At 51.5% G+C, this 14,355-nt stretch overlaps 8 non-coding genes across 8 annotated transcripts; all 8 read right to left on the bottom strand.

Moving 5' to 3' along the window:
• Positions 1-1,152: 1,152 nt before the first annotated feature.
• On the bottom strand, positions 1,153-1,236 carry Trnal-uaa. The gene has a single exon. It is a non-coding gene; the product is annotated as a tRNA-Leu (tRNA).
• Positions 1,237-2,808: 1,572 nt separating this feature from the next.
• On the bottom strand, positions 2,809-2,892 carry Trnal-uaa. The gene has a single exon. It is a non-coding gene; the product is annotated as a tRNA-Leu (tRNA).
• A 1,572-nt stretch (positions 2,893-4,464) lies between these two features.
• On the bottom strand, positions 4,465-4,548 carry Trnal-uaa. Its single transcript has one exon. It is a non-coding gene; the product is annotated as a tRNA-Leu (tRNA).
• A 1,572-nt stretch (positions 4,549-6,120) lies between these two features.
• Positions 6,121-6,204, bottom strand: Trnal-uaa. The gene has a single exon. It is a non-coding gene; the product is annotated as a tRNA-Leu (tRNA).
• Positions 6,205-7,776: 1,572 nt separating this feature from the next.
• On the bottom strand, positions 7,777-7,860 carry Trnal-uaa. Its single transcript has one exon. It is a non-coding gene; the product is annotated as a tRNA-Leu (tRNA).
• A 1,572-nt stretch (positions 7,861-9,432) lies between these two features.
• Trnal-uaa lies at positions 9,433-9,516 on the bottom strand. Its single transcript has one exon. It is a non-coding gene; the product is annotated as a tRNA-Leu (tRNA).
• Positions 9,517-11,088: 1,572 nt separating this feature from the next.
• On the bottom strand, positions 11,089-11,172 carry Trnal-uaa. Its single transcript has one exon. It is a non-coding gene; the product is annotated as a tRNA-Leu (tRNA).
• Positions 11,173-12,744: 1,572 nt separating this feature from the next.
• Trnal-uaa lies at positions 12,745-12,828 on the bottom strand. The gene has a single exon. It is a non-coding gene; the product is annotated as a tRNA-Leu (tRNA).
• Positions 12,829-14,355: the final 1,527 nt, after the last annotated feature.

The raw sequence follows: 14,355 nt of genomic DNA, 5'->3' as shown, positions 1-14,355 counted from the left end.
CGCATACATACTGAAACGTCTTTGGATCGTCAGTGAGTACTTCATATTAGAAATTTCGTGTTCGCCCTGATGTGCATTAAAGGGCCAATTTATCAGAGAAAGTCAGTTCTGCGCCTAGTTACAGTATGTCACCCTAGCAGCGCCAGGAAATCGGGTTCAGTGGTGCTCGCGTTGCACTCGGCGTTGAGCGCCTGCAGCGCTATCGCCTTCGGCCTCTGGCGCCAGGAGGGAAGGCGACACATGATGGCGCAAGCAGCGCGTAGCAGAAGGCGGTGGTGGTGTGTCGGTCAGCATGGTTGCTTCCCAAGTAGCTGCTCCGGGTTCGAAGGCCGGACATCGCACGGAAGTTGTCTCCTTTACGCAGGAGAGTGTTTTCAACGGTACAAATGGTTTCCCTTCTCCCTTCGTAGGCTAGTGCGGATTACGATTCACAGCATCGTGTGTCTCCATGTGTCGACTTGTCTCGACTTTGCTCGGCTGACGCGAAAGCTGACGCTTGCAAATGGGCGTATATGTAGAGGACAGGCGCTAGAAACGACTGGGAGAGTCCACATCGACAAACACACAACGGACCCTTTCATTTGACTGTGGCCGCACGTTCGCGCCTTTGCGTACCGAGAGCAAGAGGGGGGTCAGCGAGCTGGACCGTACCATTACCGCACAGCAGCACCAAAAACTAAGGAAAAAGGCAAAACTGAAGAAACCAACACACGCGGACTTCCTAGTTCGTCACCCAGCCGAGCACTAACCATGGCCAACGCTGCCTAATTTCGGTAATCGGACATGAACCCGTGTCGTTGGCACGGCATACAAGTTGGCGAGAATGTTGGCAGACGTGCGGACGTCTTAGTCCGTGTACAGATCACTTGGGATTTGCCTGACAGTCTCTCGCGTTGCCTTTTAGGGAAGGAAAATGGAATAGCCCTGAGCCACAACACAACGACCACGGAAACGTCCGTGAGAAGAGCTAAAACCCGGCACGAGGAAACTATGTTCCGCTATTTGTTTTCGGCCGCTCGGGCTATCGGACGTGCGACGCCCGCACTGCTGTCACTGTCGTCTCTAGTAAAATCTCCACGGCGTGTTTCTGCGTAATTTACTTGTTCTATAAGATCAAGGGAGTACGTTAGTTTCAGAATGTTTAAAAAGCATTGTCAGATGTGGGGTTCGAACCCACGCTCCCTTACGGGAAGCAGAGCTTAAATCTGGCGCCTTAGACCGCTCGGCCAATCTGACGCGCAAGACAAGCGCTCCAGTGACTTCCATCTCTAGCAAGACCTCAGGAACCTCACTCCGAAATCTGTTTCTTTTTTCGGTAGGATGGAATTATGTCAGTTTCAGAATATGTGAGACGCAATGTCAGATGTGGCGTACTAAACGCACCCTCGCTTTCGGGAAACAATGTGGCGCGTTGGACCGCTTTCTTCCGTCGCTTCCAGTTTGAACTGTGACTAGCAAAACTGTATTTAGTAATAGGAACATTTTCACATTGATGCAAAGAAAACTAGATATTAACGAACGGCGAATGAGACCGTTTCCTAGCAACAGCCACGCTGTGCATTACGCACTCGTGGGAAGCCAATGAAATATTTCATGTGAGGCTCTAACTGTCGGCCTTCACTTTCCAATACTTAGGCACTGCCCCGGTGGTACCGACGCATACATACTGAAACGTCTTTGGATCGTCAGTGAGTACTTCATATTAGAAATTTCGTGTTCGCCCTGATGTGCATTAAAGGGCCAATTTATCAGAGAAAGTCAGTTCTGCGCCTAGTTACAGTATGTCACCCTAGCAGCGCCAGGAAATCGGGTTCAGTGGTGCTCGCGTTGCACTCGGCGTTGAGCGCCTGCAGCGCTATCGCCTTCGGCCTCTGGCGCCAGGAGGGAAGGCGACACATGATGGCGCAAGCAGCGCGTAGCAGAAGGCGGTGGTGGTGTGTCGGTCAGCATGGTTGCTTCCCAAGTAGCTGCTCCGGGTTCGAAGGCCGGACATCGCACGGAAGTTGTCTCCTTTACGCAGGAGAGTGTTTTCAACGGTACAAATGGTTTCCCTTCTCCCTTCGTAGGCTAGTGCGGATTACGATTCACAGCATCGTGTGTCTCCATGTGTCGACTTGTCTCGACTTTGCTCGGCTGACGCGAAAGCTGACGCTTGCAAATGGGCGTATATGTAGAGGACAGGCGCTAGAAACGACTGGGAGAGTCCACATCGACAAACACACAACGGACCCTTTCATTTGACTGTGGCCGCACGTTCGCGCCTTTGCGTACCGAGAGCAAGAGGGGGGTCAGCGAGCTGGACCGTACCATTACCGCACAGCAGCACCAAAAACTAAGGAAAAAGGCAAAACTGAAGAAACCAACACACGCGGACTTCCTAGTTCGTCACCCAGCCGAGCACTAACCATGGCCAACGCTGCCTAATTTCGGTAATCGGACATGAACCCGTGTCGTTGGCACGGCATACAAGTTGGCGAGAATGTTGGCAGACGTGCGGACGTCTTAGTCCGTGTACAGATCACTTGGGATTTGCCTGACAGTCTCTCGCGTTGCCTTTTAGGGAAGGAAAATGGAATAGCCCTGAGCCACAACACAACGACCACGGAAACGTCCGTGAGAAGAGCTAAAACCCGGCACGAGGAAACTATGTTCCGCTATTTGTTTTCGGCCGCTCGGGCTATCGGACGTGCGACGCCCGCACTGCTGTCACTGTCGTCTCTAGTAAAATCTCCACGGCGTGTTTCTGCGTAATTTACTTGTTCTATAAGATCAAGGGAGTACGTTAGTTTCAGAATGTTTAAAAAGCATTGTCAGATGTGGGGTTCGAACCCACGCTCCCTTACGGGAAGCAGAGCTTAAATCTGGCGCCTTAGACCGCTCGGCCAATCTGACGCGCAAGACAAGCGCTCCAGTGACTTCCATCTCTAGCAAGACCTCAGGAACCTCACTCCGAAATCTGTTTCTTTTTTCGGTAGGATGGAATTATGTCAGTTTCAGAATATGTGAGACGCAATGTCAGATGTGGCGTACTAAACGCACCCTCGCTTTCGGGAAACAATGTGGCGCGTTGGACCGCTTTCTTCCGTCGCTTCCAGTTTGAACTGTGACTAGCAAAACTGTATTTAGTAATAGGAACATTTTCACATTGATGCAAAGAAAACTAGATATTAACGAACGGCGAATGAGACCGTTTCCTAGCAACAGCCACGCTGTGCATTACGCACTCGTGGGAAGCCAATGAAATATTTCATGTGAGGCTCTAACTGTCGGCCTTCACTTTCCAATACTTAGGCACTGCCCCGGTGGTACCGACGCATACATACTGAAACGTCTTTGGATCGTCAGTGAGTACTTCATATTAGAAATTTCGTGTTCGCCCTGATGTGCATTAAAGGGCCAATTTATCAGAGAAAGTCAGTTCTGCGCCTAGTTACAGTATGTCACCCTAGCAGCGCCAGGAAATCGGGTTCAGTGGTGCTCGCGTTGCACTCGGCGTTGAGCGCCTGCAGCGCTATCGCCTTCGGCCTCTGGCGCCAGGAGGGAAGGCGACACATGATGGCGCAAGCAGCGCGTAGCAGAAGGCGGTGGTGGTGTGTCGGTCAGCATGGTTGCTTCCCAAGTAGCTGCTCCGGGTTCGAAGGCCGGACATCGCACGGAAGTTGTCTCCTTTACGCAGGAGAGTGTTTTCAACGGTACAAATGGTTTCCCTTCTCCCTTCGTAGGCTAGTGCGGATTACGATTCACAGCATCGTGTGTCTCCATGTGTCGACTTGTCTCGACTTTGCTCGGCTGACGCGAAAGCTGACGCTTGCAAATGGGCGTATATGTAGAGGACAGGCGCTAGAAACGACTGGGAGAGTCCACATCGACAAACACACAACGGACCCTTTCATTTGACTGTGGCCGCACGTTCGCGCCTTTGCGTACCGAGAGCAAGAGGGGGGTCAGCGAGCTGGACCGTACCATTACCGCACAGCAGCACCAAAAACTAAGGAAAAAGGCAAAACTGAAGAAACCAACACACGCGGACTTCCTAGTTCGTCACCCAGCCGAGCACTAACCATGGCCAACGCTGCCTAATTTCGGTAATCGGACATGAACCCGTGTCGTTGGCACGGCATACAAGTTGGCGAGAATGTTGGCAGACGTGCGGACGTCTTAGTCCGTGTACAGATCACTTGGGATTTGCCTGACAGTCTCTCGCGTTGCCTTTTAGGGAAGGAAAATGGAATAGCCCTGAGCCACAACACAACGACCACGGAAACGTCCGTGAGAAGAGCTAAAACCCGGCACGAGGAAACTATGTTCCGCTATTTGTTTTCGGCCGCTCGGGCTATCGGACGTGCGACGCCCGCACTGCTGTCACTGTCGTCTCTAGTAAAATCTCCACGGCGTGTTTCTGCGTAATTTACTTGTTCTATAAGATCAAGGGAGTACGTTAGTTTCAGAATGTTTAAAAAGCATTGTCAGATGTGGGGTTCGAACCCACGCTCCCTTACGGGAAGCAGAGCTTAAATCTGGCGCCTTAGACCGCTCGGCCAATCTGACGCGCAAGACAAGCGCTCCAGTGACTTCCATCTCTAGCAAGACCTCAGGAACCTCACTCCGAAATCTGTTTCTTTTTTCGGTAGGATGGAATTATGTCAGTTTCAGAATATGTGAGACGCAATGTCAGATGTGGCGTACTAAACGCACCCTCGCTTTCGGGAAACAATGTGGCGCGTTGGACCGCTTTCTTCCGTCGCTTCCAGTTTGAACTGTGACTAGCAAAACTGTATTTAGTAATAGGAACATTTTCACATTGATGCAAAGAAAACTAGATATTAACGAACGGCGAATGAGACCGTTTCCTAGCAACAGCCACGCTGTGCATTACGCACTCGTGGGAAGCCAATGAAATATTTCATGTGAGGCTCTAACTGTCGGCCTTCACTTTCCAATACTTAGGCACTGCCCCGGTGGTACCGACGCATACATACTGAAACGTCTTTGGATCGTCAGTGAGTACTTCATATTAGAAATTTCGTGTTCGCCCTGATGTGCATTAAAGGGCCAATTTATCAGAGAAAGTCAGTTCTGCGCCTAGTTACAGTATGTCACCCTAGCAGCGCCAGGAAATCGGGTTCAGTGGTGCTCGCGTTGCACTCGGCGTTGAGCGCCTGCAGCGCTATCGCCTTCGGCCTCTGGCGCCAGGAGGGAAGGCGACACATGATGGCGCAAGCAGCGCGTAGCAGAAGGCGGTGGTGGTGTGTCGGTCAGCATGGTTGCTTCCCAAGTAGCTGCTCCGGGTTCGAAGGCCGGACATCGCACGGAAGTTGTCTCCTTTACGCAGGAGAGTGTTTTCAACGGTACAAATGGTTTCCCTTCTCCCTTCGTAGGCTAGTGCGGATTACGATTCACAGCATCGTGTGTCTCCATGTGTCGACTTGTCTCGACTTTGCTCTGCTGACGCGAAAGCTGACGCTTGCAAATGGGCGTATATGTAGAGGACAGGCGCTAGAAACGACTGGGAGAGTCCACATCGACAAACACACAACGGACCCTTTCATTTGACTGTGGCCGCACGTTCGCGCCTTTGCGTACCGAGAGCAAGAGGGGGGTCAGCGAGCTGGACCGTACCATTACCGCACAGCAGCACCAAAAACTAAGGAAAAAGGCAAAACTGAAGAAACCAACACACGCGGACTTCCTAGTTCGTCACCCAGCCGAGCACTAACCATGGCCAACGCTGCCTAATTTCGGTAATCGGACATGAACCCGTGTCGTTGGCACGGCATACAAGTTGGCGAGAATGTTGGCAGACGTGCGGACGTCTTAGTCCGTGTACAGATCACTTGGGATTTGCCTGACAGTCTCTCGCGTTGCCTTTTAGGGAAGGAAAATGGAATAGCCCTGAGCCACAACACAACGACCACGGAAACGTCCGTGAGAAGAGCTAAAACCCGGCACGAGGAAACTATGTTCCGCTATTTGTTTTCGGCCGCTCGGGCTATCGGACGTGCGACGCCCGCACTGCTGTCACTGTCGTCTCTAGTAAAATCTCCACGGCGTGTTTCTGCGTAATTTACTTGTTCTATAAGATCAAGGGAGTACGTTAGTTTCAGAATGTTTAAAAAGCATTGTCAGATGTGGGGTTCGAACCCACGCTCCCTTACGGGAAGCAGAGCTTAAATCTGGCGCCTTAGACCGCTCGGCCAATCTGACGCGCAAGACAAGCGCTCCAGTGACTTCCATCTCTAGCAAGACCTCAGGAACCTCACTCCGAAATCTGTTTCTTTTTTCGGTAGGATGGAATTATGTCAGTTTCAGAATATGTGAGACGCAATGTCAGATGTGGCGTACTAAACGCACCCTCGCTTTCGGGAAACAATGTGGCGCGTTGGACCGCTTTCTTCCGTCGCTTCCAGTTTGAACTGTGACTAGCAAAACTGTATTTAGTAATAGGAACATTTTCACATTGATGCAAAGAAAACTAGATATTAACGAACGGCGAATGAGACCGTTTCCTAGCAACAGCCACGCTGTGCATTACGCACTCGTGGGAAGCCAATGAAATATTTCATGTGAGGCTCTAACTGTCGGCCTTCACTTTCCAATACTTAGGCACTGCCCCGGTGGTACCGACGCATACATACTGAAACGTCTTTGGATCGTCAGTGAGTACTTCATATTAGAAATTTCGTGTTCGCCCTGATGTGCATTAAAGGGCCAATTTATCAGAGAAAGTCAGTTCTGCGCCTAGTTACAGTATGTCACCCTAGCAGCGCCAGGAAATCGGGTTCAGTGGTGCTCGCGTTGCACTCGGCGTTGAGCGCCTGCAGCGCTATCGCCTTCGGCCTCTGGCGCCAGGAGGGAAGGCGACACATGATGGCGCAAGCAGCGCGTAGCAGAAGGCGGTGGTGGTGTGTCGGTCAGCATGGTTGCTTCCCAAGTAGCTGCTCCGGGTTCGAAGGCCGGACATCGCACGGAAGTTGTCTCCTTTACGCAGGAGAGTGTTTTCAACGGTACAAATGGTTTCCCTTCTCCCTTCGTAGGCTAGTGCGGATTACGATTCACAGCATCGTGTGTCTCCATGTGTCGACTTGTCTCGACTTTGCTCGGCTGACGCGAAAGCTGACGCTTGCAAATGGGCGTATATGTAGAGGACAGGCGCTAGAAACGACTGGGAGAGTCCACATCGACAAACACACAACGGACCCTTTCATTTGACTGTGGCCGCACGTTCGCGCCTTTGCGTACCGAGAGCAAGAGGGGGGTCAGCGAGCTGGACCGTACCATTACCGCACAGCAGCACCAAAAACTAAGGAAAAAGGCAAAACTGAAGAAACCAACACACGCGGACTTCCTAGTTCGTCACCCAGCCGAGCACTAACCATGGCCAACGCTGCCTAATTTCGGTAATCGGACATGAACCCGTGTCGTTGGCACGGCATACAAGTTGGCGAGAATGTTGGCAGACGTGCGGACGTCTTAGTCCGTGTACAGATCACTTGGGATTTGCCTGACAGTCTCTCGCGTTGCCTTTTAGGGAAGGAAAATGGAATAGCCCTGAGCCACAACACAACGACCACGGAAACGTCCGTGAGAAGAGCTAAAACCCGGCACGAGGAAACTATGTTCCGCTATTTGTTTTCGGCCGCTCGGGCTATCGGACGTGCGACGCCCGCACTGCTGTCACTGTCGTCTCTAGTAAAATCTCCACGGCGTGTTTCTGCGTAATTTACTTGTTCTATAAGATCAAGGGAGTACGTTAGTTTCAGAATGTTTAAAAAGCATTGTCAGATGTGGGGTTCGAACCCACGCTCCCTTACGGGAAGCAGAGCTTAAATCTGGCGCCTTAGACCGCTCGGCCAATCTGACGCGCAAGACAAGCGCTCCAGTGACTTCCATCTCTAGCAAGACCTCAGGAACCTCACTCCGAAATCTGTTTCTTTTTTCGGTAGGATGGAATTATGTCAGTTTCAGAATATGTGAGACGCAATGTCAGATGTGGCGTACTAAACGCACCCTCGCTTTCGGGAAACAATGTGGCGCGTTGGACCGCTTTCTTCCGTCGCTTCCAGTTTGAACTGTGACTAGCAAAACTGTATTTAGTAATAGGAACATTTTCACATTGATGCAAAGAAAACTAGATATTAACGAACGGCGAATGAGACCGTTTCCTAGCAACAGCCACGCTGTGCATTACGCACTCGTGGGAAGCCAATGAAATATTTCATGTGAGGCTCTAACTGTCGGCCTTCACTTTCCAATACTTAGGCACTGCCCCGGTGGTACCGACGCATACATACTGAAACGTCTTTGGATCGTCAGTGAGTACTTCATATTAGAAATTTCGTGTTCGCCCTGATGTGCATTAAAGGGCCAATTTATCAGAGAAAGTCAGTTCTGCGCCTAGTTACAGTATGTCACCCTAGCAGCGCCAGGAAATCGGGTTCAGTGGTGCTCGCGTTGCACTCGGCGTTGAGCGCCTGCAGCGCTATCGCCTTCGGCCTCTGGCGCCAGGAGGGAAGGCGACACATGATGGCGCAAGCAGCGCGTAGCAGAAGGCGGTGGTGGTGTGTCGGTCAGCATGGTTGCTTCCCAAGTAGCTGCTCCGGGTTCGAAGGCCGGACATCGCACGGAAGTTGTCTCCTTTACGCAGGAGAGTGTTTTCAACGGTACAAATGGTTTCCCTTCTCCCTTCGTAGGCTAGTGCGGATTACGATTCACAGCATCGTGTGTCTCCATGTGTCGACTTGTCTCGACTTTGCTCGGCTGACGCGAAAGCTGACGCTTGCAAATGGGCGTATATGTAGAGGACAGGCGCTAGAAACGACTGGGAGAGTCCACATCGACAAACACACAACGGACCCTTTCATTTGACTGTGGCCGCACGTTCGCGCCTTTGCGTACCGAGAGCAAGAGGGGGGTCAGCGAGCTGGACCGTACCATTACCGCACAGCAGCACCAAAAACTAAGGAAAAAGGCAAAACTGAAGAAACCAACACACGCGGACTTCCTAGTTCGTCACCCAGCCGAGCACTAACCATGGCCAACGCTGCCTAATTTCGGTAATCGGACATGAACCCGTGTCGTTGGCACGGCATACAAGTTGGCGAGAATGTTGGCAGACGTGCGGACGTCTTAGTCCGTGTACAGATCACTTGGGATTTGCCTGACAGTCTCTCGCGTTGCCTTTTAGGGAAGGAAAATGGAATAGCCCTGAGCCACAACACAACGACCACGGAAACGTCCGTGAGAAGAGCTAAAACCCGGCACGAGGAAACTATGTTCCGCTATTTGTTTTCGGCCGCTCGGGCTATCGGACGTGCGACGCCCGCACTGCTGTCACTGTCGTCTCTAGTAAAATCTCCACGGCGTGTTTCTGCGTAATTTACTTGTTCTATAAGATCAAGGGAGTACGTTAGTTTCAGAATGTTTAAAAAGCATTGTCAGATGTGGGGTTCGAACCCACGCTCCCTTACGGGAAGCAGAGCTTAAATCTGGCGCCTTAGACCGCTCGGCCAATCTGACGCGCAAGACAAGCGCTCCAGTGACTTCCATCTCTAGCAAGACCTCAGGAACCTCACTCCGAAATCTGTTTCTTTTTTCGGTAGGATGGAATTATGTCAGTTTCAGAATATGTGAGACGCAATGTCAGATGTGGCGTACTAAACGCACCCTCGCTTTCGGGAAACAATGTGGCGCGTTGGACCGCTTTCTTCCGTCGCTTCCAGTTTGAACTGTGACTAGCAAAACTGTATTTAGTAATAGGAACATTTTCACATTGATGCAAAGAAAACTAGATATTAACGAACGGCGAATGAGACCGTTTCCTAGCAACAGCCACGCTGTGCATTACGCACTCGTGGGAAGCCAATGAAATATTTCATGTGAGGCTCTAACTGTCGGCCTTCACTTTCCAATACTTAGGCACTGCCCCGGTGGTACCGACGCATACATACTGAAACGTCTTTGGATCGTCAGTGAGTACTTCATATTAGAAATTTCGTGTTCGCCCTGATGTGCATTAAAGGGCCAATTTATCAGAGAAAGTCAGTTCTGCGCCTAGTTACAGTATGTCACCCTAGCAGCGCCAGGAAATCGGGTTCAGTGGTGCTCGCGTTGCACTCGGCGTTGAGCGCCTGCAGCGCTATCGCCTTCGGCCTCTGGCGCCAGGAGGGAAGGCGACACATGACGGCGCAAGCGGCGCGTAGCAGAAGGCGGTGGTGGTGTGTCGGTCAGCATGGTTGCTTCCCAAGTAGCTGCTCCGGGTTCGAAGGCCGGACATCGCACGGAAGTTGTCTCCTTTACGCAGGAGAGTGTTTTCAACGGTACAAATGGTTTCCCTTCTCCCTTCGTAGGCTAGTGCGGATTACGATTCACAGCATCGTGTGTCTCCATGTGTCGACTTGTCTCGACTTTGCTCGGCTGACGCGAAAGCTGACGCTTGCAAATGGGCGTATATGTAGAGGACAGGCGCTAGAAACGACTGGGAGAGTCCACATCGACAAACACACAACGGACCCTTTCATTTGACTGTGGCCGCACGTTCGCGCCTTTGCGTACCGAGAGCAAGAGGGGGGTCAGCGAGCTGGACCGTACCATTACCGCACAGCAGCACCAAAAACTAAGGAAAAAGGCAAAACTGAAGAAACCAACACACGCGGACTTCCTAGTTCGTCACCCAGCCGAGCACTAACCATGGCCAACGCTGCCTAATTTCGGTAATCGGACATGAACCCGTGTCGTTGGCACGGCATACAAGTTGGCGAGAATGTTGGCAGACGTGCGGACGTCTTAGTCCGTGTACAGATCACTTGGGATTTGCCTGACAGTCTCTCGCGTTGCCTTTTAGGGAAGGAAAATGGAATAGCCCTGAGCCACAACACAACGACCACGGAAACGTCCGTGAGAAGAGCTAAAACCCGGCACGAGGAAACTATGTTCCGCTATTTGTTTTCGGCCGCTCGGGCTATCGGACGTGCGACGCCCGCACTGCTGTCACTGTCGTCTCTAGTAAAATCTCCACGGCGTGTTTCTGCGTAATTTACTTGTTCTATAAGATCAAGGGAGTACGTTAGTTTCAGAATGTTTAAAAAGCATTGTCAGATGTGGGGTTCGAACCCACGCTCCCTTACGGGAAGCAGAGCTTAAATCTGGCGCCTTAGACCGCTCGGCCAATCTGACGCGCAAGACAAGCGCTCCAGTGACTTCCATCTCTAGCAAGACCTCAGGAACCTCACTCCGAAATCTGTTTCTTTTTTCGGTAGGATGGAATTATGTCAGTTTCAGAATATGTGAGACGCAATGTCAGATGTGGCGTACTAAACGCACCCTCGCTTTCGGGAAACAATGTGGCGCGTTGGACCGCTTTCTTCCGTCGCTTCCAGTTTGAACTGTGACTAGCAAAACTGTATTTAGTAATAGGAACATTTTCACATTGATGCAAAGAAAACTAGATATTAACGAACGGCGAATGAGACCGTTTCCTAGCAACAGCCACGCTGTGCATTACGCACTCGTGGGAAGCCAATGAAATATTTCATGTGAGGCTCTAACTGTCGGCCTTCACTTTCCAATACTTAGGCACTGCCCCGGTGGTACCGACGCATACATACTGAAACGTCTTTGGATCGTCAGTGAGTACTTCATATTAGAAATTTCGTGTTCGCCCTGATGTGCATTAAAGGGCCAATTTATCAGAGAAAGTCAGTTCTGCGCCTAGTTACAGTATGTCACCCTAGCAGCGCCAGGAAATCGGGTTCAGTGGTGCTCGCGTTGCACTCGGCGTTGAGCGCCTGCAGCGCTATCGCCTTCGGCCTCTGGCGCCAGGAGGGAAGGCGACACATGATGGCGCAAGCAGCGCGTAGCAGAAGGCGGTGGTGGTGTGTCGGTCAGCATGGTTGCTTCCCAAGTAGCTGCTCCGGGTTCGAAGGCCGGACATCGCACGGAAGTTGTCTCCTTTACGCAGGAGAGTGTTTTCAACGGTACAAATGGTTTCCCTTCTCCCTTCGTAGGCTAGTGCGGATTACGATTCACAGCATCGTGTGTCTCCATGTGTCGACTTGTCTCGACTTTGCTCGGCTGACGCGAAAGCTGACGCTTGCAAATGGGCGTATATGTAGAGGACAGGCGCTAGAAACGACTGGGAGAGTCCACATCGACAAACACACAACGGACCCTTTCATTTGACTGTGGCCGCACGTTCGCGCCTTTGCGTACCGAGAGCAAGAGGGGGGTCAGCGAGCTGGACCGTACCATTACCGCACAGCAGCACCAAAAACTAAGGAAAAAGGCAAAACTGAAGAAACCAACACACGCGGACTTCCTAGTTCGTCACCCAGCCGAGCACTAACCATGGCCAACGCTGCCTAATTTCGGTAATCGGACATGAACCCGTGTCGTTGGCACGGCATACAAGTTGGCGAGAATGTTGGCAGACGTGCGGACGTCTTAGTCCGTGTACAGATCACTTGGGATTTGCCTGACAGTCTCTCGCGTTGCCTTTTAGGGAAGGAAAATGGAATAGCCCTGAGCCACAACACAACGACCACGGAAACGTCCGTGAGAAGAGCTAAAACCCGGCACGAGGAAACTATGTTCCGCTATTTGTTTTCGGCCGCTCGGGCTATCGGACGTGCGACGCCCGCACTGCTGTCACTGTCGTCTCTAGTAAAATCTCCACGGCGTGTTTCTGCGTAATTTACTTGTTCTATAAGATCAAGGGAGTACGTTAGTTTCAGAATGTTTAAAAAGCATTGTCAGATGTGGGGTTCGAACCCACGCTCCCTTACGGGAAGCAGAGCTTAAATCTGGCGCCTTAGACCGCTCGGCCAATCTGACGCGCAAGACAAGCGCTCCAGTGACTTCCATCTCTAGCAAGACCTCAGGAACCTCACTCCGAAATCTGTTTCTTTTTTCGGTAGGATGGAATTATGTCAGTTTCAGAATATGTGAGACGCAATGTCAGATGTGGCGTACTAAACGCACCCTCGCTTTCGGGAAACAATGTGGCGCGTTGGACCGCTTTCTTCCGTCGCTTCCAGTTTGAACTGTGACTAGCAAAACTGTATTTAGTAATAGGAACATTTTCACATTGATGCAAAGAAAACTAGATATTAACGAACGGCGAATGAGACCGTTTCCTAGCAACAGCCACGCTGTGCATTACGCACTCGTGGGAAGCCAATGAAATATTTCATGTGAGGCTCTAACTGTCGGCCTTCACTTTCCAATACTTAGGCACTGCCCCGGTGGTACCGACGCATACATACTGAAACGTCTTTGGATCGTCAGTGAGTACTTCATATTAGAAATTTCGTGTTCGCCCTGATGTGCATTAAAGGGCCAATTTATCAGAGAAAGTCAGTTCTGCGCCTAGTTACAGTATGTCACCCTAGCAGCGCCAGGAAATCGGGTTCAGTGGTGCTCGCGTTGCACTCGGCGTTGAGCGCCTGCAGCGCTATCGCCTTCGGCCTCTGGCGCCAGGAGGGAAGGCGACACATGATGGCGCAAGCAGCGCGTAGCAGAAGGCGGTGGTGGTGTGTCGGTCAGCATGGTTGCTTCCCAAGTAGCTGCTCCGGGTTCGAAGGCCGGACATCGCACGGAAGTTGTCTCCTTTACGCAGGAGAGTGTTTTCAACGGTACAAATGGTTTCCCTTCTCCCTTCGTAGGCTAGTGCGGATTACGATTCACAGCATCGTGTGTCTCCATGTGTCGACTTGTCTCGACTTTGCTCGGCTGACGCGAAAGCTGACGCTTGCAAATGGGCGTATATGTAGAGGACAGGCGCTAGAAACGACTGGGAGAGTCCACATCGACAAACACACAACGGACCCTTTCATTTGACTGTGGCCGCACGTTCGCGCCTTTGCGTACCGAGAGCAAGAGGGGGGTCAGCGAGCTGGACCGTACCATTACCGCACAGCAGCACCAAAAACTAAGGAAAAAGGCAAAACTGAAGAAACCAACACACGCGGACTTCCTAGTTCGTCACCCAGCCGAGCACTAACCATGGCCAACGCTGCCTAATTTCGGTAATCGGACATGAACCCGTGTCGTTGGCACGGCATACAAGTTGGCGAGAATGTTGGCAGACGTGCGGACGTCTTAGTCCGTGTACAGATCACTTGGGATTTGCCTGACAGTCTCTCGCGTTGCCTTTTAGGGAAGGAAAATGGAATAGCCCTGAGCCACAACACAACGACCACGGAAACGTCCGTGAGAAGAGCTAAAACCCGGCACGAGGAAACTATGTTCCGCTATTTGTTTTCGGCCGCTCGGGCTATCGGACGTGCGACGCCCGCACTGCTGTCACTGTCGTCTCTAGTAAAATCTCCACGGCGTGTTTCTGCGTAATTTACTTGTTCT

This window comes from Schistocerca piceifrons, unplaced genomic scaffold (genome assembly GCF_021461385.2).
Source record: "Schistocerca piceifrons isolate TAMUIC-IGC-003096 unplaced genomic scaffold, iqSchPice1.1 HiC_scaffold_30, whole genome shotgun sequence".
NCBI classification, from domain to species: Eukaryota; Metazoa; Arthropoda; class Insecta; order Orthoptera; family Acrididae; genus Schistocerca; species Schistocerca piceifrons.
Note: the sequence above shows the minus strand (reverse complement) of the source record. Positions and strands in the feature narration are given on the sequence as shown.